Raw genomic sequence first — 26,557 nt, 5'->3', positions numbered from 1 at the left:
CTCACCCACGATCCGAAGCAGTCCACGAGTGTGTCCCACGACAATCTTGGGTAGAGAACTGCAGCATCAGCTGATGCCGCCGTTCTCTACGGGCTGCAGGAATTCCCACACAGCAATGGCATAAAGTGAGACTAGGGACTTTTTTTTTTTAAGTGGCGGAGGAATACAGTGCGGAAGGATACCTACCTTCCGTCATTGGATTCCTGCAGCCCGTAGAGAACGGCGGCATCAGCTGATGCTGCAGTTCTCTACCCAAGATCGTCGTGGGACACACTCGTGGACTGCTTCGGATCGTGGGTGAGTATTTTTGTGGTTTGTTATGTTAATATTTATTCCGTAAAAGACAATGGCTTCGGGGAACAATGTGACAAGTATTGGTAAGTATGTTACTCTATGTTATATGTACTGTATGTCTATGTATGTATTGTATGAATGTATTGTATGTAGTAAGTATGTAGTATATATGTGGTATGTATGTAGCATGTAGTATGTATGTAGTATGTATGTAGCATGCATGTAGTATATATGTAGTATGTATGTAGCATGTAGTATGTATGTAGCATGTAGTATGTATGTAGCATGCATGTAGTATATATTTAGTATGTATGTAGCATGTAGTATGTATGTAGCATGCATGTAGTATGTATGTAGTATGTATGTAGTATGTATGTGGTATGTATGTAGCATGTAGTATGTATGTAGCATGCATGTAGTATATATGTGTTATGTATGTAGCATGCATGTAGTATGTATGTAGCATGCATGTAGTATGTATGTAGTATGTATGTAGTATATATGTAGTATGTATGTAGCATGTAGTATGTATGTAGCATGTAGTATGTATGTAGCATGCATGTAGTATATATGTAGTATGTATGTAGCATGTAGTATGTATGTAGCATGCATGTAGTATATATGTAGTATGTATGTAGCATGTAGTATGTATGTAGCATGCATGTAGTATGTATGTAGCATGTATGTAGTATGTATGTAGCATGTAGTATGTATGTAGCATGCATGTAGTATGTATGTAGTATGTATGTAGTATTTTTTTTTTTTTTTAACATTTAACACATTAGCCGGATGATGGGACTACTACTGTCCCATCATTGGCTAATGTGTCAATCACTGTCATGGTAGCAGGCATCGCCAGATGGGACTTATAGTCCCATCGGACGATGCTTGCACAGACCCCCGGACATCAGCACAGCCCCCTGGCAGGCCGGCACAGCCCCCCGGCAGGCCGGTACAGACCCCCACAGGGTGCACAGACCACCGGCAGGCCGGCACAGCCCCCCGGCAGGCCGGTACAGACCCCGGGCAGTCCACACAGCCCCCCGGCAGGCCAGCACAGCCCCCCGACAGGCCGGTACAGACCCCGGGCAGTCCACACAGCCCCCCGGCAGGCCGGCAGAGACCCCCGGAAGGCCCGAAATGACGGCGCATCATGACGCGCACACACCGCGCATCATGATGACGTCAGGCTGTCAATCAACTTTGAACTTCCGATTCCGATGCCGACTTCCGATATTGAAAAAATATCGGAAGTCGGTATCGGAATTCCGATACAGCAAGTATCGGCCGATACCCGATACTTGCGGTATCGGAATGCTCAACACTGCTCACCATACACTCCAGAGTTTGGTGGATGAACAGGCATCGGCTTGTTTGATGATATGAGAGTCAAAAATGACTAATATTTATATTTTCAATAATTGTCAATAATCTGTCATACTGAATCTTTTGAATTACAATATTATAGTTCTTTCAAAAGAAATACTGTATTTTAAAGCTATACTATGAATAGTTGCCACACTAGCCACATAACCAAAAGTCTTACAAATGAAATTATAACTGCACTTTCAGATGACTTTTCAAAATAAACTATCATATTTGTGTATATGAGGAATAACACTATTTTAGACCATTACATGACTTATACTTTCCCCCTCTGCACAAGAAGATTCAACAATCTAACTTTTGCCCCACATCTTTTGCATTCCACCAAATTAATCCCCCCTAGCCTCTACTCTGACTTTTTTTGGCAGCAAGAGTAATTTGATCCATCACTTCAGACAGATTAGCAGACAGATTTGAGCATTTTTTAAAGGCCCCGTTACACACATCAATGTCCCAGCGATCCCACCAACGATCCAATGTGGATGGGACCGCTGGGACATAGTTAGGTGATCGCTGGCAAAAATTAAGAGACCATTTCCAAATGTTCAGTTTATCTAATATTTTTCTCTTTATAGGTATATTTTTGAGTAAAATGTAAATTGTTATTTTAGTCTACAAACTTCTGACAACATGTTTCCGAATTTCCAACCAATAAATTTGTTGTTTTTTTTCTGAAAAGGAGAAATGGTCAAAATTAAAAAGCCCAGTACTTTCAGACCTCAAATAATGCAAAGAAAACAAGTTCATCATCATTTAGAAACAACAATACTAATGTTTTATCTCAGGAATAGTGTTGAGCGATACCGTCCGATACTTAAAAGTATCGGATCGGATGGTATCGGCCGATCTAAAAAAAATATCGGGTATCGCCGATTCCGATACCGGAAGTCCCATTCAAGTCTATGGGACTTCCGGTATCGGAATAAGAAAAACACTATTTTTGCCTTGTACAGCCTCTCTGGGGTCTGTACGGGCCTTTCGGGGGGCTGTGCCGGCCTGCCGGGGGGTCTGTGCAGGCTCCGGTGGTCTGTGCCGGACTGCCGGGGAGCTGTGCCAGCCTGCCAGTGGTCTGTGCAGGCTCCGGGGGTCTGTGCCGGCCTGCCGGGGAGCTGTGCCGGCCTGCCGGTGGTCTGTGCAGGCTCCGGGGGGGGCTGTGCCGGCCTGCCGGGGAGCTGTGCCGGCCTGCCGGTGGTCTGTGCAGGCTCCGGGGGTCTGTGCCGGCCTGCCGGGGAGCTGTGCCGGCCTGCCGGTGGTCTGTGCAGGCTCCGGGGGTCTGTGCCGGCCTGCCGGGGAACTGTGCCGGCCTGCCGGGGAACTGTGCAGGCTCCGGTGGTCTGTGCCGGCCTGCCGGGGGGCTGTGCCGGCCTCCCGGGGGGCTGTGTGGCCTGCCGGGGGTCTGTGCGGGCTCCGGGGGTCTGTGCAGGCATCGTCCGATGGGACTACAAGTCCCATCGGGCGATGCCTGCTACCATGACAGTGATTGACACATTAGCCAATGATGGGACAGTAGTAGTCCCATCATCCGGCTAATGTGTTGAATGTAAAAAAAAAAATAAAAAAATTACATGCTACATACATACAACATGCATACTACATATATACTACATGCAACATACATACTACATATATACTACATGCAACATGCATACTACATACATGCTACATACTACATGCAGGCTACATACATGCTACATACATACAACATATTTACTATATGCATGCAACATGCATACTACATATATACTATATATACTACATGTAACATACATACTACATATATACTACATGCATGCTACATACTACATACATGCTACATACTACATACATAATACATATATACTACATGCATGCAACATACATACAACATATATACTACATGCATGCAACATGCATACTACATACAGTATATACTATATATACTACATGTAACATACATACTACATGCTACATACATGCTACATACTACATACATGCTACATACATACTACATACATAATACATATATACTACATGCATGCAACATACATACAACATATATACTACATGCATGCAACATGCATACTACATATATACTATATATATTACATGTAACATACATACTACATATATACTACATGCTACATACATGCAACATACATACTACATACATGCTACATACATAATACATATATACTACATGCATGCAACATATATACTACATGCATGCAACATGCATACTACATATATACTATATATACTACATGTAACATACATACTACATATATACTACATGCTACATACATGCAACATACATACTACATACATGCTACATATATAATACATATATACTACATGCATTCAACATACATACAACATATATACTACATGCATGCAACATGCATACTACATATATACTATATATACTACATGTAACATACATACTACATATATACTACATGCTACATACATGCAACATACACACTACATGCTACATACATGCAACATACATACTACATACATGCTACATACATACACACTACATGCTACATACATGCAACATACATACTACATACATGCTACATACTACATACATGCTACATACATACTACATATATACCACATGCATGCAACATGCATACTACATATATACTGCATATATACTACATGCATGCAACATACATATATACTACATACAATACATACATATAGACATACAGTACATATAACATAGAGTACATACTCACCGTCACTTGTCACTTTGATCCCCGAAGCCATTGTCGCCTGAGGAATAAAAAAAAAAAAAAGTCCCACGCAGCAATGGCATAAAGTGAGACTAGGGACTTTTTTTTTTTAAAGTGGTGGAGGAATACAGTGCGGAAGGATACCTACCTTCCGTCATTGTATTCCTGGAGCTGGTAGAGAATGGTAGCATCAGCTGATGCTGCTGTTCTCCACGCAAGATGGTCGTGGGACCCTCGTGGACTTCTGCGGATCGGGGTAAGTATATTGGTGTTTTTTTATTTTGATATTTATTCCTCAAGGGGACAATGGCTTCGGGGATCAAAGTGACAAGTGACGGTGAGTATGTACTCTATGTTATATGTACTGTATGTCTATATGTATGTATTGTATGTAGTATATATGTATGTTGCATGCATGTAGTATATATGCAGTATATATGTAGTATGCATGTTGCATGCATGTGGTATATATGTAGTATGTATGTAGTATGTATGTTGCATGTATGTAGCATGTAGTGTGTATGTATGTAGTATGTATGTTGCATGTATGTAGCATGTAGTGTGTATGTAGCATGTATGTAGCATGTAGTATATATGTAGTATGTATGTTACATGTAGTATATATAGTATATATGTAGTATGCATGTTGCATGCATGTAGTATATATGTTGTATGTATGTTGCATGCATGTATTATGTATGTAGTATGTATGTAGCATGTATGTAGTATGTAGCATGTATGTAACATGTAGTATATATGTAGTAGTATGTATGTTACATGTAGTATATATAGTATATATGTAGTATGCATGTTGCATGCATGTAGTATATATGTTGTATGTATGTTGCATGCATGTAGTATATATGTATTATGTATGTAGCATGTATGTAGCATGTATGTAGTATGCATGTTGCATGTAGTATGTATGTTACATGTAGTATATATGTAGTATGCATGTTGTATGTATGTAGCATGTATGTAGCATGTATGTAGCATGTAATTTTTTTTTTTTTTTACATTCAACACATTAGCCGGATGATGGGACTACTACTGTCCCATCATTGGCTAATGTGTCAATCACTGTCATGGTAGCAGGCATCGCCCGATTGGACTTGTAGTCCCATCGGACGATGCCTGCACAGACCCCCGGAGCCTGCACAGCCCCCCGGCAGGCCGGCACAGCCCCCCGGCAGGCCGGCACAGACCCCCGGAGCCTGCATAGACCACCGGCAGGCCGGCACAGCCCCCCAGCAGGCCGGCACAGACCCACGGAGCCTGCACAGACCACCCCCCGGCAGGCCGGCACAGACCACCGGAGCCTGCACAGCCCCCCGGCAGGCCAGCACAGCCCCCCGGAGCCTGCACAGACCACCGGCAGGCCGGCATAGCCCCCCCGGCAGGCCGGCACAGACCCCCGGAGCCTGCACAGACCACCGGCAGGCCGGCACAGACCCCCGGACAGTCGGCACAGCCCCCCCGAAGGCCCGAACTGACGGCGCATCATGATGCGCACAGACAGCGCATCATGATGATGTCATTTCGGCAGCCAATCAGATCATTGCATTTTGGACTTCCGATTCCGGTATCCGATACGAAAAAAGTATCAGTACTCGGTATCGGAATTCCGATACGGCAAATATCGGCCGATACTCGCGGTATTGGAAAGCTCAACACTACTCAGGAAGAGTTCAGAAATCAATATTTTGTGGAATAACCATGATTTTTAATCACAGCTTTCATGCGTCTTGGCATACTTGCCACCAGTCTTTCACACTGGTTCTGGAGGAAAAAAAATAAACAGTTCTTTGTTTGATGGTTTGTGAGTATCAATCATAATCTTGATAACATTCCAGAGGTTTTCAATGGGATTCAGGTCTGGAGAATGGACTGCCCATGACAGGGATTTGATGTGGTGGTCTCTTAATTTTTGCCAGAGCTGTATGTGTGTGCAGTTGGTATTTAAAGAGGTTTTGCACTTTTAGAAAAGTGAACCCCAAACATTGCCTGACATGTAAAATAACACAGCAGGTACACACCTCCTTGGGTCAAGCATTGGCTCTCCCCCACTGCTCTGGTCTCAGTATTTTGGCTGCAGTGGCGATACCACACTGATAGCTGACATAATAGCTGCACAAATTTCTGAGCTCAGTATCTAATACCATGTGCTTCGGCCAAGCCACTGATCTCAGGCTACAGTGGTAATGTAACTGTCACCTTCATGTCACCCATGTAGACAAAACACTGAGACTGGAGGAATAGCGGAGAGCAGACACTGGATCCGGAAAGGCTGAGAATCTGCTCTGTTTGTTATTTTACATAACAGACAATTTTGGGGTGCACTTTTCTAAAAGTGGAAAACTCTTTTAAGGGTATATTTGGCAAAGTTAAATAATTTCAGCTTCTATATTTTATTTTACGATTGGAGTTATAGAGGAACACTTTTGTCATGTTTTGGCTAAGTAGATTAGCGTCATTCACAGACAACTAGCGTTGGCACTATGGACAAAAAGTATCCGGTCTGTGTCCTAAGCATTTAACAAATTACTGTTCATCCCTCTGAATGTAAAATATCTGTTTTTGTTTTCTAAATATATGTATTGCAATCTAATTTTCAGTTTGAACTCACCATTAATGGAAATTACACTCAAAATGTTAGAACTTTACCTCTGACAATCTAAATGGAAATTTTGTCGCTTAGTAGCAAATCTTGAATTATTTTAGTTTGCAATAATCCAAACAAATTTAAGCTGCTTTCAACATCTGTTGGTAAAATCAGGTCAGACCTATCGCCACACAAACTGTAGTACGCTGCTTGTGTCATTATATTGTACCAACAAGATGTAATCACAACAAAAAATAAAGCAGACGGCTATAGCTAAATATCTGGTACCTACCATTTCAGGGAGGAATGGTAGCCACAACAGATGCTATTTTTGTGCAATAAGATGACAATCAAACAATAGGTCATAGACTCTGAGTGATATTCTTATAACCCTTTGGGGCTATTTTTTGAGTGGCTAGTGGGACCTAGGGGTGCAATATATGGATGCAATCCTTTGTCCACTTTCACACTAATTCCCAAATTGGATATTTAATTTTCTATCAAGGCAAAACACCCCTGTCTGTTTACACAAAGGGGTTGATGTAAGCCATACTGTGTACCCCAAAACTAGCAATTTTAGTGTTGCTTCCTTTTGTATATATCATTTGACACTTTGAACAGTTTTAAAGGAATTTATTAAAAGTTATTTTTTATACCTAATTTTTGCTATATCTGACTTTACATTTAAATTGGGTTTAGCTTGCCCATAACATTATCCCAGATATTTGTAATGTAAATGACCAAACCCTTTGTTTAACAACCATTATTAAATTTTGTGGAATGTCAGTACAGTACAACAAGATGTCTGCTTTCTTCCTTAAACAGAAACAAATTTGGCTGTAATTGTAGATCTTCTCTATTGAAGTGAATGGGGCTAAGCTGTAATACCACGCACAACCTGTGAACAAGTATGGTGCTCTTTTTGGCAAAATCAATTAATAAAATATTAGACTTCAGAAGTAGGTTTACGTCATGAAATTATTACAATAGGGAAGTGATGACATTTTGTTTTTTCAATGATAAATATAGCCTAGTTATGGTCCCAAAATTATTACATAATTGCTAAGCAAATTGATTGTAAACTAATTGAATTTGCTTAACTTTTTAAAACCTCTTAGGGTCCCATTTCACATAGCGACGTACCAGCGATCCTGACAACGATACGACCTAGAAGGGATCACTGGTGCATCGCTACATGGTCGCTAGTAAGCTGCCAAACAGGCAGATCTCTTCAACGATGCACCAGCGATCCTGACAACGATACAACCTGGAAAGGATCGTTGGTGCGTTGTCACACAGCAGCTATTCTGAACGATTCCAGCCTGCATCCATGAGTTCTGCATCGCCAACGAGGTCGCTGTCGGCGTCAAACACAGTGATGAGCGATGCATGCTGGCCAGCGGGACGCTGATGATGAAAAAATGGCCCAGGACATTCGAGCACGAACAGCGATATCGAGCAGGGGGGTCGGTCGCTGCTATATGTCACATGTAGCGAGATCGCTGTTGCGTCACAAAATTGGTGATGCATCAGCGATCTCGCTAGCGATCTTGCTATGTGAGACAGGGCCTTTTGATTCTCACATAGTTGATGATGGGACCTTGAGGAGAACAAAGGTCTTACAAAACAGCGGAAGACCATCAGGGAGCTCTTGCAGCAGGCACAGGTAATGGTCTAGATGAGTATGAATTTGTATTGCTTTTAAACCCTTCCCAGATGATTCAATTATACTGTAGAGTTGGGAAACATTAGACAACAACTACTCTTTTTTTAAGCCAATGGGGCTCTTCCTTTTGGCGGTGAATAAATTGGATAGAATTCAAATTTCCTGGTTAATTTTGAGAAATTTTGCCAAATTTGAATTTTAGCATGTTTCCTCATCTCTAAATATATACATTTTTTATATTTCCCACAATAAAAATATACTTTTTAATTTTTGCATCATTTTTATTATCATCTTTATATTTAATACAGAGATTTCAACTAAAATGGAGATATCTCTTAACCCATCCTAGAGACATATTTCTATCTTTTTTGAAAGGAATAAAGCATATTAGGTGAATGGATGAAGCTATTTGTCAGCTATCCATGCATTATTAAGGTTTATTTGTTCCACATATTTGTTTCTTCTTTTGAACCAGTCGAGAAACTCTTTCATTTGTCTAATTTATAAAGCTTTCCCGGGCTTGCATTCCAGTACTTTAGAAGTGTCACCAGCAATAACTATGAAAAATTGCAGCTTGCATCTTGCTCTCCTTTCCTTTTTCCAGCTTTAAAGTCGATCCCAACTACCAAAGGGAGTTCAGTTTCAAACGTAACAAATCTAATTTAACCCCACTGAATTTCAATCTCTCTGCCTAATGGTTATTTTGTAGAGCTTGAACACTTTTGAACCTGCGCTGAATCATTGATATTCAAAAATTCAATCAAACTTAATATTCTAATTGCAGTAGGTGTGATACAATGCAACCACAGTGCTGAATACATTATTTTTGCAAAAAAAATAGTTTCACAACTACATGTACTGTAAAAAGAGCAGCATTTTCAATGTGAATAGTTTTGCAACTTCTATTATTAAACTGCATTGTAGCCCAGACGGTATCTAGAGACAGGTTTTAATAGGCAGATTGGAACGCAAAATGTCACAGTGTCACAGAAATAGATTATTACGGAAACCAAGGAAGAATTGATTTGACTGGCCATTTGGCATTCAATTTGCACCTGTCTACTATGCAGCTAGGGATAAAATGATTCCGCAAACAATTAGGGTCAGCAATTATTCATGAAAAATATACTAGCAAAATTAGAAATCACAGTGATATGTGGAAACATACATTGGAGTATGTCATAGACTATATACAGTGTGAAATATGTTCAATGAATATTTATAGAAAATTTCAGAAGTAAAAATGCTGCTAATATAATTAATCTCTAGATAAATCTATACCACCACTTTTTGCCCAGTGTCACATTCAACAAAATAAAATGTGGTCATGGGGATTAATGGAAATTTTTTTATCTTCTTTTACATTGGAATCATCATTTTTTGTGAAAAGAAATACTGCTAGGTAAAGAGAATATTTGTACAGCTTTTCCAGTTAGAGACACTACGGGCCTGCAAAATTGTGATAAGCAGGGCCGCATTTGGCATTCAAGATGCCCTAGGCACTTTATGTGGTCACACACATTACTGGTAAGTGAGACTTAAGCCCCTGTTACACACTGCGATATCGCTAGCAATATCGCTGTAAAGTCACCGATTTTGTGACGTTGCAGCGATATTGCTAGCGATATCGCTGCATGTGATACTTACCTCCGACCGGCTCCCCCGCTGGTTATCGCTGATCGCGCGAGAAGCTCCTGGATCATTCCTCGTCGGGCACTTCCTGCTGCGCTTCCTGTGGCGCCGACGAGCGAATCGTGGAGCCGGGCGGGAGGATGCAGGATCGCCGCATGTGATAGGTAATTAGCGACCCCCGACCCCAGCGATGTCGCTGGTGAGATCTGCCTGTGTGGCAGCTCACTAGCGACCACTTAGCAATGCACCAGCGATCCTGACCACGTCATATCGCTGGTCGGGATCGCTGGTGCATCGCTAGGTGTAACGGTACCCTAAGGCCACGAGCACTTGATCAGTATTTGGTCAGTATTTTACATCAGTATTTGTAAGCCAAAACCAGGAGTGGGTGTGAAATATAGAAGTGGTGACGTGTTTCTATTATACCTTTCCTCTAACTTTTCTACTCCTGGTTTTACTGATGGAAAATACTGACCAAATTCTGAACATTTGCATGTAACCTCACCTAGATCACCCACACTTCACCCAGATGAAGGCATATAAGCATGTAGGCAAACTTTATCACTGTGTACAATTTGCCTATATGCATCCTTTCTTGTGTGAGCTACTTATGAGTCTTCTTGCACTTGCACTTTGTTTATTATGCTTTTGATATGTTTGCATATAATAAAAAAAATCTTACTACTTGGATTAATAATACATTGCTTGTGCCCCCCCACCTTTTTGAGGGCAATTGCCTTGTCTTTGTTAATTGCTTCTTGTTTTTATATAGCAATTAATACAAATCATATTTTAAATTAGCTAGCTGGAATCTCTTTAAAGCTGACAACTCATTTACCTGCTGTAACAAGTACAGGTTCTGAATTAATTAGTAAAATGTCTAGCACTATTTATTTTGTTTGGGACATATAGGATTAAAGGCCCCATTACAAATAACAATGTCCCAGCAATCCCACCAACGATCTGACATGATGGGATCGCTGGGACATTATTAGGCTGATCTCTGGTAAGCTGTCACAAGACAGCCCCTCCAGAGATCAGGACCAGCGATGCTGGACGCTGGTTTCCAATGAAAATATTGGGTATCCAGGAGCCACGGCTCCTGGATACCCGCTGTTTACCTTGGAAACCGGCGTACACGCTGGTTTCCAAGGTAAACATCGGGAATCTAAGAGCCGCGCGACTCCTGGATACCCAATGTTTATTGGCATCACAAAATCAGCAATCTCACTAGCTAGATCGCTGTGTGTGACGGGGCCTTAAGACTTTTCTTGAGTTGCACCAGTGCTCTAGAATGCACTACCCCAGACAATTTGATTAATTCCCATTGTTCACATTTTTAAAAGGATTTTCCAAGCATGGGACAAAAGTCTGCAATCAATCTCTGTGACTTCAGATTGTCGAATTATGAGAGCATTTAGTGTACAGCATGAGTTCAGCGTGCTGACATGATTCTCTGGTATTGCTGGTATGATCAGATGGTCACGTGACAGTATGTATGCAATTTACATACTTGCAGTCATCTGCTGACTAGATGGACTCGGCTTCACTCCATAGAAGTGAATAGAGAGAAGCTGGATATGTCTAGTCAGTATGCCATCACAATTAGGCAACTCGCATACATAATATCATGTGCCCGCAATTCAGGAGTATCATGACAATGTGCGCTCAGCACACTGTCAGCAATCTTCAGCCATTTCATGATCTTGTCTCAAGCCCTTACAGCTCATGCTCTAAATACATATCTCTTTAGGCAAGCCTTGCATATCACCTCACTAATTTAACTGCTCTCGGCTCTCCCTTCCTACATGTTCCTCAGAATCTGATCCTATCTATCATCTGTGTCCACAAACTTTACGTACTCAGTAGCAATTGGTAATTGGACATATATAGATATTGGCTAGTGCAAAATCAAATAAGAGAAAAAAAATGAATAAGTGGTCATAAATAAGAGGTACTATGAAATAAAATACCTTTATTATAATTACAAGTGGGTAAGAAGTGGCAAAGGGAGAGTGCACACACACACATGGCAAAATGACCATAAAAAACTCTCTTTCTCTATATATATATATATACAGTATAAATACATATATATACAGAATTGATAATACTGCAAATTGGAACCAAAATGAAGAGTAGAATAAGCTTAATTGATGCAAGAAGCCATATCACACCCAACAATTATAATAAGAGCAGGTTATCCATAAAGTACAAAAAGTGCTGAGATAATACGACACAGGTTCTAATAGGGGTATACGAGTATACCAATATAATAGGTGGTGTTGATTGCTCACTACAACAAAATAGACATTAATGTAGGGAGTGATATACATAATTGCACAAACTCCTTATAAAGAAAACTGCATAGACCATTAATAGATGTACGTAGTATTAACCCATATGACTTGTGGTGTTGTACCAGATACTGGGACTAGTGACATGAAGTAAATAATGTGGCATTCACCCTGATGCATGTTTCGGTATGTACCTTTATTACCCCCTGCTGATTGCATAAGAACCTGGCTGCACCATTATTGCAGACACTCATATTTTTTTCCATAGAGAAGATATAATTTGAGGAACCAGCCAGGGACCATAGTACACCAGATGCATCCCTGGACATCTTCTCTCAGTACTGCTCCAGGTGTTTAAAAGGTCTCATTCTATGTGTACACGAAGGAGAGACCTATCGATCACCTATAGCAGTGCTGCGAAGAAATTCCGTATTTTTCGGACCATAAGACGCACTTTCCCCAAAAAAAAATTGTGGGGGATAATGGGGGTGCATCTTATAGTCCTAATATACTTACAAAATACTGTGGCCACACCAGCCTAGGATGGGATTAACTGGAGGCCACCGCACCAGCCTGGACCACCAAACACCCCCTCTGACCATGCTCCCCTGTGACCACTCCTCCACCTGTGCCGATCCCCCCCGATAAGCTGAAATCGGACTGTAAGACGGACCCCCATTTGACACATTTTTTTTCCCCCTATTTTCCTTCTGAAAATTTGGGGTGCGTCTTATGGTCTGATGTGTCTTATAGTCTGAAAAATACGGTAAGTGGTGGCGGATCTGGACTAGGCTCATCTACGACTACAGTCACCAGCTGCATATTCTATTTTTTTTTTTTCAGAAAAGCCAGAACATTTTACACAAAAATATACCTGGCAGCCAGGCTCTGATTCTTTTGCTGTGGTTGGGGCAGTAGGAATCACATGACAGTTTCCCTTTTTACAAATAGCCTTTAAATATTTATTAACCTTGTGTGTATTGTGATAACATTATAGTATAGAATTAAAAATGTAATTTTTTTGTAGAGCTGGTAGAAAGTTAAATTCTACAATTATAAATGAATGAGAAAATCTGTTCTGTAATGCAGATAGGGAACATCCACTAACAACTCTGGCACTGTTGCTGTGCCATAGCTCAGTGGTTGAAAGGACTCATTTCTACACATCATTGTATCAATAATTCATACTCAGTTGCCTGGCAAGGTAAAGTGAATTAACTCCAGATAACTCACTATATGCGTGGATCAGCACCTAGACTTTATCAAATGTCAGTGTGGGTTTACTTACTAATGAGATGGCTATGAAAATATTCATAGGACCATAGCATACATTTGTTTGCTTGCTCTATATTTAGTGTGTTAATGTAACTGCAGACTTGTGAAATACATTTATAAATGATACGTTACAATGTAGGCCTTGTAAATAAGTAGGTTACAAATTGTAACTGTAGTAAATTTACATGGCCATACTTGATGAATTTTCAAATATTGCAAAAATAATTGTCACTATCAACACATTGATTGATATATTTGTTTTAGGTCACCAACACATATTCAGTATTTTACATCATTATTTGCTAGCTAAAACCAGGAGTGCGTGATAAATACAGAAGTGGTGACATGTTTCTATGTTACTTTTCCTCTGATTGTTCCTCTCCTGGTTTGGTCTTACAGATACTGATGTACAATACTGACCAAATACTGAACATGTGAATGTGGACTTTGATAAATAGAGGTTTAGATAATATTTAAATGAAAGTATTTTTTCACTGAAGTCAAATGGTCAGTACTTTGCATCTGTATTAGTAAGCCCAAACCAGAAAAGGAAACAATAGAGAAAAACACATACCCCTTCCATGGTTTGGACACACTCATATTTTTAGCATACAAATACTAATGCAAAATGCTGACTAAAATAATTCTGTGTTAAAGTGGCCTAAAGTATGAGGGTTTTCTTTAACCTTCAAAGAAATATTTATCTCTGCTGTTAACTACAACTTGATTGGGTATTCTTAGGCCCCTATGTGATCCATTTCTACCACATTGTCATTGCTTCCATCTGCCATTTACCTAAAATGCCAGAAGGAAACTGATGGAGGGACTGATTCACATTCTTTGCAATTGGAGCATTCTACCTGTTTGGCATATGAGTTGTTGCGCCTGAATGGAGAAAATACTGATCGATCCTGTGGCCAGATCACAACAGTTACTGGAATGTTGTGATTCGGCCACAGAACTGAACCTGAGAGTCAAATGATGAGAAGCACAGTGGTATCAGAGAACTGAAGCATATTTGCATCAGTTTTGCCACCCCATGTGATCCAGTTGAGTTGCATCAAGCTTAAATAACTGAGCTTGGTGCATTGAATACATGATTATGTATGACCCCAGTCTTACAATATAAAAAAATAAAAAAATAAGTGAAACTGAGGCTAGGAAATTCTTTATGTTTATATAGTTCCTTCTAGTCATTTCCACTGTGGCCTCAAAAGTCAGAACATGGTATTATCCAGCCAACATCCCCTGAGGAAGAAGTGGTATACACTTCGAAACGCGTTGGGAAATAAACAGTTAATCTTTCTCATAACCTGGATTCGTGAATTTCTCAAGCAGCGCACTGAAGTCCATAAATTTATTCCATAAAAATCTGAAGTTCTGGCGGTCACGGAGTTGACCTTTGGACGTGCAGCAAGCTGACTGCGGATCTAATATGCCTGAACCCCTCCTGGAAAGGGTGAGTGAATTTTTATTTATTCTTCTAACAATAACCTGGATAAGACCCTATTGCGCTTTTTGTTCCTTTAGTTTATTTGTATCCAGCCAACAAAACATATGAAGAAAATATTTGATCACTCCTGTGTAGGGAGGAGCGAATCGATTCGCAGGACCCTGTTCCAGCAGCTAGACCTTCTACTTACAGCCATCTCTTGTTCTTCTCTAAATTAGCTGACATGGCACAACATTGTAGTGGAGGTGTGGCGCACACATGACTTTGCATAAGGTTGGCTAATCAAAAGAGTAGCTGGGTGTGCCAGCAGATAGGAGTTGGTCCGCAGGTCTCCTATCCAGTAGCCATGGAATACCGATATGTCCATTGGATCATTGCCTTGTGAATTTGTTCGCTCATCTTTATATTGCTTGAATGCTTGAGGGCAACAGTAACCTTGAATATTGTATTTTCTCCCCATTTACTATTTACCGTATATAAATTGAGTTGGGTAAGCTGATGGGGGTACCATGCATATATTCTGTCTTATTTCACACAGATATCATGGCTTCACCCATATCTGTTTAATGAGTGTGCCGGCTAAATGGATATCTGTATATTGGTTAATCCTTAAGATTCAGCAATAACTTTGAGGCATTTGATCAGCTATCAATATATATAGAGTGGTGTTAGCTGATTGCGGGCAACATGGTGGCTCAGTGGTTAGCACTGTTGCCTTGCATTGCTGAGGTTCTGGGTTGAAATCCCATCAATGACAACATCTGCAAGGAGTTTGTATGTTCTCCCCATGTTTAAATGGTTTTCCTCCGGGTTCTCTGGTTTCCTCCCACACTGCAAAGACATACTGATAGGGAATTTAGATTGTGAGCCCCAATGGCGACAGTTCTGTTAATGTCTGTAAAGCGCTATGGAATTATTGGCGCTATATAAGTGAGTAAAATAAATAAAGTAAATAAATAAATTGTGTATATCAGGATATATCCTATCTGATTTAAAGCAGTGGAAATTGCTGTACTATAAATCCTGTGATAGTGTGTGTGATAGCGGCTCCCTGAATAAATAAATGTGGCAACACACTGTCCAATAGGGCACACCAAGGAATTTCAGGTACAGCCCCCCACGAGCAGGGGCATCACAACGTTCCCCCTAGGGTGCCAACCTCCACTGACAGGCAGCATTACAGCATAGGAATTATGTATCAGGATACATATATGTGATATCCTGTGATATCCTATTGATTTGTTTAGGGTGGTTTCACATTAGCGCTTTTTAAGCGCACGCACGGCCGGGGGTAGCTCCGCCCCCGAGCCGGCTCTCTGCCCGGCGTGCCCGCCTCTTGCTTGTAGCGCCGCCTCCTAGCGGACAGCGGCGCCTGCGATCGGCGCACCCTATCTTTAGCATAGGGTGCGCAGGCCGTGCGCTAGTTGCGCTTTGACCTGCGCTGCGCACTTTTGACGGTGCGCCGTGCGCGCCAAAATCCGAAAAGTTCGATTTTGGCGTGCACGGCGCACCGTCAAAAGTGCGCAGCGCAGGTCAAAGCGCAACTAGTGCACGGCCTGCGCACGATCTGCGCACCCTATGCTAAAGATAGGGTGCGCCGATCGCAGGCGCCGCTGTGCGCTAGGAGGCGGCACTACAAGCAAGGGGCGGGCACACCGGGCAGAGAGCCGGCTCGGGGGCGGAGCTACCCCCGGCCGTGCGTGCGCTTAAAAAGCGCTAATGTGAAACCAGCCTTACATGGTTGCCGATTTTGTATATTATATGTGGTTTGTCAGTGTATGACTTTTTTAAGGTGATTTAATAAAGTTCTTATTTAAATATATTACGTCTTCATATGATTCCCATTCAGTCATCTTTATTCTTGTCAGAACTGCCTCCCAAATTCTACCACATGAATATTGGGTGTCACTGTACCCATAAGGGCAACTTCACAGTTTAGATCAGCTGGATTAAAGTAATGTCTGTCATGGTCCAGTCCAGAGTTTATTTTCTGCTGTCCTCTCTCTGGACTGGTCATGCGGGGGTTAATCTCCTCGGCCTCGTTCTGAAGCTAGCTGGGATATTTCAGTTCATCACAGCCTGCTGACCAGTGCTAGTGGTAGCTCTAGCTTCCAGTTCAGAGCCTCTGACCCTTGTATTTTGGTGCTCCTCCTTCCTTTGATTTGTATCCACATGAATGACCAGGACTGATCTCTGACCCCGTCTCTTGGTATTCATCTCTGCTGCTAAGTTCTCTGTCTGGTTATTGATTCCCCGGCTTGTTCCCTGACCACATCTTCCATCACACGTTTTTGGACCTCACGCTCATGTTTGACTTTTTGACCCTTGGCTTGGTATTTTGACCACGTGTATTGCTACTACTTCTGGTACATTGACCATTCTCTCATTACCTGTGACACCTGTGCTGTTGCTCAGTGTTGCTACGCTTAGTGTGTAACCTCTCTCCCCTCACCAGGTCCCCCTGGTGGTGGTTTCACTACAACACCGACTCTATGAATACTTGTCTGATGAGTCATGTTCGGCAGCTGACACTAGTTTAGGTGTTTGGGTACTAGCATCATCATATTCAGCTTTGGTGGTTAATCTTGGTCAAAGATATGATATTTTTTCAGCAGATTGTTTCAGGCCCAGTACCAACTAATGCACCGATAAAACAAAAGAACGATCTGATTTGTTGGATTCCATTCTTTTTTTTAATGTGCCAGAGTTTCCTGTAGTTTCTCCACCAGAAAAATATTTATAGCTTTTTTTGGAAAATATGTGCATAGGAACTACCTGTACGTAATTAAAGAATAATGTACTGCAGGAACAGCTGGTAAGCCTACAAATACCATCTGTTATGAGCAACTATTAGGCTTTCAATATTTTTATGGGTTGTATCATGAAACAACATGAAGAACAGCAAGGGACACGGCTATAGTGCGCAATGTTAAGTTGCATCCAGAAATATTTATATTGGCTTACTTACGTAAGTATACAGAAAATAATTCTAATGGGAGACACATTAAGGTTTTGCTGCAATAACAGAATGTGAAGTAAAATGTTTCTTGTCCAATCAGTTATAAAATATTCAGCATGAAATAAAATTATGTATTGAGTTATAAGAATGAACTGAAATAATAAAACAAGAGCAGGCACCAGATACATCAGATGAAATGAATTTCTAATAGGATTACAATCTATTATAAGTCCTATAAATAGTGTGCACATTAGAAGCCATTCTGGACACAAAGATTCATTGCCAATGAGAAATAGCTTCTCTTTAATTACATATATTAGTTATTATGCTAAAAGGAATCAGAGGTCAGGTCAACAAAGTATCCAATGTTTTAACAAAAATGTAATTTTACCTTTTAAAATAGATCAGAGCGGAGGTTATTCTTATATTTGCTTGTTCAACTTGCTCTTTAGGATGGTTCCTGCGCACAAAAAAACTGATATTAAAAACAAATTACAATCTCTAAAATAAATACATGAGAAGTAAAATAAAATGAATGCCACAGCTAAAGCCATTATCTTCTTTCCGTTCAAAATAATAGAATTGTTACATTTGATTACTAATTTTTAATGATAACATTTCATAATTATGCTAAATTATGCCAAATATTGTTTCAATTAAACATCTGCAGCAAAAATCAGTTATTTTAGTAAATATCGTTACACATTATTTGATAGCGCTGAACCAAAATGTAGCATTGAGAAATGGAAAAAGTCATTAATTCATTTGAAAAAATTACAATAAAGCAACACAACTATCACAAAGAAAATAAAAACTAAAGTAATCCTGGACAGTGGAGTAGGCGGTCGCCATTTCAACCTTGTTAGGGGGTCAAGTGAAGGTCCAGACAAGAATAGGATGGTCGATCACCACATCATGTACCTGAATATACCTTTATGTCTACATTGCACACTTGCAGATCAGGCTGTCAATTAAAGTGTCAGAAAGTAATAACAACCTCACTCACTGAGTAGTGAGCGGTGACTGTAATAGCTCCTTGTGCCATCCCAAAGACTGTGAATCGAGTAGCTGCAGAGAAGACATAAGTTAATTTTCTCCCTGTAGCTGTCGCTCTAGTAAGGCAGCTAGGCAAGATTTTTCTGCTATTTACATTCAGAGTAACCACATATGTACAGGTAAATAGTGTTTTTGGATATGACAGGTTCCTTTTAAGCTTCTATGGCCATTTTGCAGATGATACAATAGCACTTTAGATTTCTTATTTATTTGTGTTTTTCTATATGGGAAACATGCATTTCTATGATATTTTGCTATACAGCTCTGACATTTGCTATGTGGTCTGCCAGTTGCTTTAATTTTTTTACCATGCAATGATTGCATGGCTGTCTAATTGTAAGATAGCAACTCCAGGGGGTTTTCCTTCCCACTGTTTGTCTGCTGTTCCTTTAGAGATAAGGAGTTTAAACTACCAACAATAGCCCTGAGCACTGCAAAAAGGAAAAGACACTTAGCATGAATTTGTAAAAGGAACACAAAACATATCTTCAGGGTTATCATTTAAAGAGCTTAGACTCCTGGACTTCTTTCTCCACTTTATACTCCTGTACTTCAGCTTTGGGCAATATGTTTTCTTTTTTTATACATGCGATAAGATATCCTCTGGTCTTGGTCTATTTCATGTTATATCTCATATTTCATAACCTATACTTGAAAAAAACTGGTATACAACTTATATTTCACATGAAAAAAACTGAGAAATGTATCTATGTAAACTCTAACTCTGTGTTTTTGCCTTTAATTAAATTGAAAAAGTTAGTATTCAATGTATATTTTATTTTCATATAAAGAATGCCAGTTATATGGTTCTATTGAGATAAATTATTGCAAGAACCACTGAGGAGTAAATCCAGTATATACTTAAAGCAAATATATAGCAAATGAATATGTTGTGATATTAAAAAAAATTGTGCTAAAAGTTTCATTTTGGTTTAGGAAACATATGCTCTCGTTCCCCAGTCCCGCACGCTCGGTGCCTTGGGGTGATCCTCGACTCTGCGCTCTCTTTCAAACCACATATCCAAGCCCTCGCCTCCTCCTGCCGCCTCAAACTCAAAAATATTTCCTGGATCCGCTCATTCCTCAACCATGAAACCACAAAAACACTAGTGCATGCTCTTATCATCTCCCGCCTGGACTACTGCATCCTCCTACTCTCTGGCCTCCCCTCTAGCACTCTGGCACTGCTCCAGTCCATCCTACACTCTGCTGCCCGACTAATCCACCTGTCTCCCCGCTACTCCCCAGCCTCCCCCCTATGCCAGGCCCTTCACTGGCTTCCTATTGCCCAGAGGCTCCAATTCAAAGCCTTAACCATGACATACAAAGCCATTCACAACCTGTCTCCTCCATACATCTGTGACATGGTCTCTAGGTACCTACCCGCACGCAACCTTCGACCTTCTCAAGATCTCCTTCTCTACTCCCCCCTTATCTCTTCTTCCCACAACCGCATACAAGACTTCTCCCGTGCTTCCCCCATACTCTGGAACTCTCTGCCGCAACACATCAGACTCTCACCATCAACGGAAACATTTAAGATGAACCTGAAGACCCACCTGTTCCGACAAGCCTACAGCCTGCAATGATCCTCGGTCTACTGAACCACCGCATGACCTGCTCTAACGTCTCCTACTGTATCCTCACCCATCCCTGTAGACTGTGAGCCCTCGCGGGCAGGGTCCCCTCTCCTTATGTACTTGTGTGTCCCTTGTCTTACACATGTTTATTATACTTGTCTATATTTCCCCTTTTTACAAGTAAAGCGCCATGGAATAAATGGTGCTATATAAATGCATAATAATAATAATATATCCAGTAAGGATGCATTGGCCACGACTATGGACACCTTGGTGCTTTCGTACACCAATGTTCGATGAATTTTATGACTTTCTGATGATTGAATAGTTTTATCTGGACTGCTGGATACCTCTATATTTATTTGGACACCTAAAGTACCTATTTGTAATTCTTTTTCAGTGTATCCAGAGGAAGCAAGTTCATATACAGGGAGCTGGTTCAATACCTGCATCTGACATTTGAAATTACCCTATAAGGAAACGTTGTGGTAATTGTGACACTAGGCACCCCTCACAGACAGGTCATGAAGCAGGGTTGTCAAACATTCCGCAGTCAGTTACCAAGAGAGGATTTAGTAAACAAAAGGTAAATGACAATAGTGGATCAGAGCAAAGGGGCTAGGCAAGTGGATGGTCAGAACGAGGTCGAAGGTCAGGAAGTAATAGATCAACAGAGCACAAGAATTCAGCACCAGCGAGAAAATGGTTTGATTATCAGAGATCTGGGCATGACTGTTTAGCTACAGTTGTGGCCATAAGTATTGACACCCCTGTAATTCTCTCAGATAATACTCAGTTTCTTCCTGAAAATGATTGCAAACACAAATTCTTTGGTATTATTATCTTCATTTAATTTGTCTTAAATGAAAAAACACAAAAGAGAATGAAGCAAAAAGCAAAACATTGATAATTTCACACAAAACTCCAAAAATGGGCCAGACAAAAGTATTGGCACCCTCAGCCTAATACTTGGTTGCACAACCTTTAGCCAAAATAACTGCGACCAACCGCTTCCGGTAACCATCAATGAGTTTCTTGCAATGCTCTGCTGGAATTTTAGACCATTCTTCTTTTTCAAACTGCTCCAGGTCCCTGATATTTGAAGGGTGCCTTCTCCAAACTGCCATTTTTAGATCTCTCCACAGGTGTTCTATGGGATTCAGGTCTGGACTCATTGCTGGCCACCTTAGAAGTCTCCAGTGCTTTCTCTCAAACCATTTTCTAGTGCTTTTTGAAGTGTGTTTTGGGTCATTGTCCTGCTGAAAGACCCATGACCTCTGAGGGAGACCCTGCTTTCTCACACTGGGCCCTACATTATGCTGCAAAATTTGTTGGTAGTCTTCAGACTTCATAATGCCATGCACACGGTCAAGCAGTCCAGTGCCAGAGGCAGCAAAGCAACCCCAAAACATCAGGGAACCTCCGCAATGTTTGACTGTAGGGACCGTGTTCTTTTCTTTGAATGCCTCTTTTTTCTCCTGTAAACTCTATGTTGATGCCTTTGCCCAAAAAGCTCTACTTTAGTCTCATCTGACCAGAGAACATTCTTCCAAAACGTTTTAGGCTTTTTCAGATAAGTTTTGGCAAACTCCAGCCTGGCTTTTTTATGTCTCGGGGTAAGAAGTGGGGTCTTCCTGGGTCTCCTACCATACAGTCACTTTTCATTCAGATGCCGACGGATAGTATGGGTTGACACTGTTGTACCCTCGGACTGCAAGGCAGCTTGAACTTGTTTGGATGTTAGTCGGGGTTCTTTATCCAACATCCGCACAATCTTGCGTTGAAATCTCTTGTCAATTTTTCTTTTCTGCCCACATCTAGGGAGGTTAGCCACAGTGCCATGGGCTTTAAATTTCTTGATGACACTGCGCACGGTAGACACAGGAACATTCTGGTCTTTGGAGACTGACTTGTAGCCTTGAGATTGCTCATGCTTCCTCACAATTTGGTTTCTCAAGTCCTCAGACAGTTCTTTGGTCTTCTTTCTTTTCTCCATGCTCAATGTGGTACACACAAGGACACAGGACAGAGGTTGAGTCAACTTTAATCCATGTCAACTGGCTGCAAGTGTGATTTAGTTATTGCCAACACCTGTTAGGTGCCACAGGTAAGTTACAGGTGCTGTTAATTACACAAATTAGAGAAGCATCACATGATTTTTCGAACAGTGCCAATACTTTTGTCCACCCTCTTTTTTATGTTTGGTGTGGAATTATATCCAATTTGGCTTTAGGACAATTCTTTTTGCGTTTTTTCATTTAAGACAAATTAAATGAAGATAATAATACCAAAGAATTTGTGTTTGCAATAATTTTCAGAAAGAAACTGAGTATTATCTGACAAAATTGCAGGGGTGTCAATACTTTTGGCCACAACTGTACCAGGACCAGGATGGGGGCCAATAATACCATGTTAAGGATGGGGCTGTACATACCAGGATAGGGATGGGGCCATGCATACTAAGACAAGATGAGGGTCCTGCATACCAGGATAGGGATGATGGTGATTATTCCTGCCAGGATAGCGATGAGGGGGCCATGCCTACCAGATTAGAGATAAGGGGGCCTTGTCTAACAGGGTAGAGATAAGGGGGCATGCATACCAGGAAGGGGATGAGGGCCACATACATCAGGATAGGAAAAAGGGGCAATGTACACCAGGATGCGGATGAGGGGGGCCATGCATACCAGGGTAGGCATGAGGGGGGCCATGTATACCAGGGTAGGTATGAGCGGGGCCATGCACACCAGGGTAGGGATGAGGTAGCCATTCATACCAGGATAGGGATGAGGGGGGCCATGTATACTAGAGTAGGGATGAGAGGGGCCATGCATACCAGGGTAGGTATGAGGGGGGCCATGCACACTAGGGTAGGGATGAGGTAGCCATTCATACTAGGATAGTGATGAGGGGGGCCATGTATACTAGAGTAGGGATGAGGGGGGTCATGCAAACCAGGATAGGGATGAGGGGGGCCATGTATATCAGGATGGGGATGAATGGACTACATATACCAGGATAGGGGATATTAAGTACAGAATTGACCACTTTTTTTGCTTCAATTTTTTTCCCTTATTTCCTCCTCTAAAACCTAGGTGCATCTTATGGTCTGGTGAGTCTTACAGTCTGAAAAATATGGTAACTGTTTAAATAATTTATTTTTTATTTTGATGTTGACAGCCTGCCTTTATTGTTTTATTCTAAGTACACTAGATGACTCTGCAGATAAAAATTGACCACTTTTGGTAGGTAGAGCCAATGTAGACAAGTAATACCTAACAAAGTATGCTATTACAGAGATGTTCTTACCAAGTCATCTAACAGCACAATTTGTCTGTTGTCAGAGTTCTTCAGATCCTTCAACGTGCTCATTTTGCAACTTTGAGAACTGACTGTTCACTGTGTAATACATCTGACCCCTTGACTTGTGCCATTGTCAAAAGATAATCAATGTTAATTACTTCTCCTATGGGTGGTTTTAACGTTATGGCTGATTGGTATATAGGTATATGTTGAGATATATGTTGAAATGGTTTAGCGAATCATGCATTTGAACATGGAGATGATGACCCTGGAGGTCCCTTCCATCTCTAAAATTCTATGATTCTATGTTTAGTTGCAATGCAGAAACATGAACTATATTACTACAGATTGGTTGTAAAATATGTCACCATAGTTGACTCACGGTATCATCTTTCTATTCTAAAATACAATAAAATCAGGATTGCACATGAATTCTATACATGGAAAAGACAGATCAATATTATCTAATCGAGGGAACTTCACTGCATTCTGCATAATAAGTGAAATGCAATGAAAGGTCATAGATCAGTTCAACTGTAGTTAAGCATCAGATGCTCAATGACCATATACTAGAACATGGACAACATTTCATTCTAAAATGTTAAATGATAAAAGCTGTAGTAAATAAGTTTTAGCTTATATTACTGCGCTATTTTAAACTATATAAGGAGATGTAGTGCTTCATAAATTCTGTCACAGTAATCTGTAGAAGAGATTTAATCTCTAACCCAAGTCCTGAACTAATTCAGACATTAACTCTAACTTGATTGATATCATATATTTTAGTTAATATATTTTACATATTCTCTGCAAATAATTTACCACTATAAATTCTTTTTGCATTGTGTTATTATTATGTGGTAATTTGCAATGCTTTTTAGCCAATTTAGAAGCTATTACAATAAGGGGGTGATCCAACTGTAAGAGTCTATTCTTTTTTTAAACCAACATAACTGAATTGAAGACTTTTCATAATTTTCCTGATAAGGTCCCAGTGTTCCATTACCGTATGTATATACTCGTGTATAAGCTGAGATTTTCAACCCATTTTTTGGGGCTGAAAGTACCCCTCTCAGCTTATACATGAGTCATATATGGGGGTCGGTGGAGGAGGGGGAGTGGGGGGTGTCAGAGACCATACTCCCCCCTCCTAGCATGGTCTCTGCAGCCCCCCTGCTTCCCCCATGATCTGTGTCCCAGCTGTTCCTGCATTCAGCGGTCACATAATACCGCTCATTAAACTCATGAATATGTGCATATTTAATGAGCTGCTGTGGTACCACGTGGCCGCTGAATGCAGGAACAGCTTGGACGTGGACATCATGCTGGAAGCAGGGACTGAAAAGACGCGGTGCCAGGAGGTCGGTGAGTATGACAGGGAGGATGGGGAGCTGAGCAATACTTACTGCTCCCCGTTTCTTTGCTGTCTCCGGGTCTTCTGGCTGTGACATTAGCGGAGGGTGCGATGACGTAGACAGTGCGCGTCCTCTGCTAACATCACTGCACTGGACCCGGAGACAGTGATGCAACCGGGAACGGTAAATATAGCCAGTGCGAGGGGCCTGAGCCAGCGGCGCCTGGCCCCCAGCGACGGAGAGGTGAGTATGTGCTTTTTTCTTTAAAGCAGCGGCAGCAGCACATGGGTGGTGTTTATATATGGAGCATCTACTTTAGCCACTATTAACCCTTGTGCAGCATATGGGGGGTGTTTATATATGGAGCATCTACTTGGGCCACTATTAACCCTTGTGCAGCATATGGGGGTGTTTATATATGGAGCATCTACTTGGGACACTATTAACCCTTGTGCAGCATATGGGGGGTGTTTATATATGGAGCATCTACTTGGGCCACTATTAACCCTTGTGCAGCATTTGGGGGGTGTTTATATATGGAGAATCTACTTGGGCCACTATTAACCCTTGTGCTGCATATGGGGGGTATTTTATGTATGGAGCTTCTACTTGGACCACTATTAACCTTTGTGCTGCATATGGGGGGGTATTTTATGTATGGAGCTTCTACTTGGACCACTATTAACCCTTGTGCAGCATTGTGGGGGTATTTATGTATGGAGCACCTACTTGGGACAACATTAACCCTTGTGCAGAAATATATGGGGGTATTTATCCTTGGAGCATCTTGTTGGGCCACCATTAACCCTTTTGCAGCATTTTATGGGGGTATTTATCTATGGAGCATCTTTTTGGACCACCATTAACCCTTGTGCAGCACCACCCTCGGCTTATACACGAGTCAATAAGTTTTCCCAGTTTTTTGTGGCAAAATTAGGGGGGTTGGCTTATACACGAGTATATACGGTACTTAATGCTC

The 26,557-nt window shown here is 41.1% G+C and overlaps 1 protein-coding gene across 2 annotated transcripts in view; it reads right to left on the bottom strand.

Annotated features, from left to right (window-relative positions):
- The window catches only part of SYT1 (synaptotagmin 1), a 1,076,321-nt gene that overhangs the window by 465,591 nt on the left and 584,173 nt on the right, over positions 1 to 26,557 (bottom strand). For both annotated transcript variants that reach the window (XM_073541509.1, XM_073541510.1), the window contains exon 5: positions 18,676 to 18,744. The gene's annotated coding sequence lies outside the window, so the exon portion shown is untranslated. The remainder of the gene's footprint in view (positions 1 to 18,675; positions 18,745 to 26,557) is intronic.

This window comes from Dendrobates tinctorius, unplaced genomic scaffold (assembly GCF_039654945.1).
Source record: "Dendrobates tinctorius isolate UK_male_01 unplaced genomic scaffold, ASM3965494v1 ptg000122l, whole genome shotgun sequence".
Classification (NCBI taxonomy): domain Eukaryota; kingdom Metazoa; phylum Chordata; class Amphibia; order Anura; family Dendrobatidae; genus Dendrobates; species Dendrobates tinctorius.
Note: the sequence above shows the minus strand (reverse complement) of the source record. Positions and strands in the feature narration are given on the sequence as shown.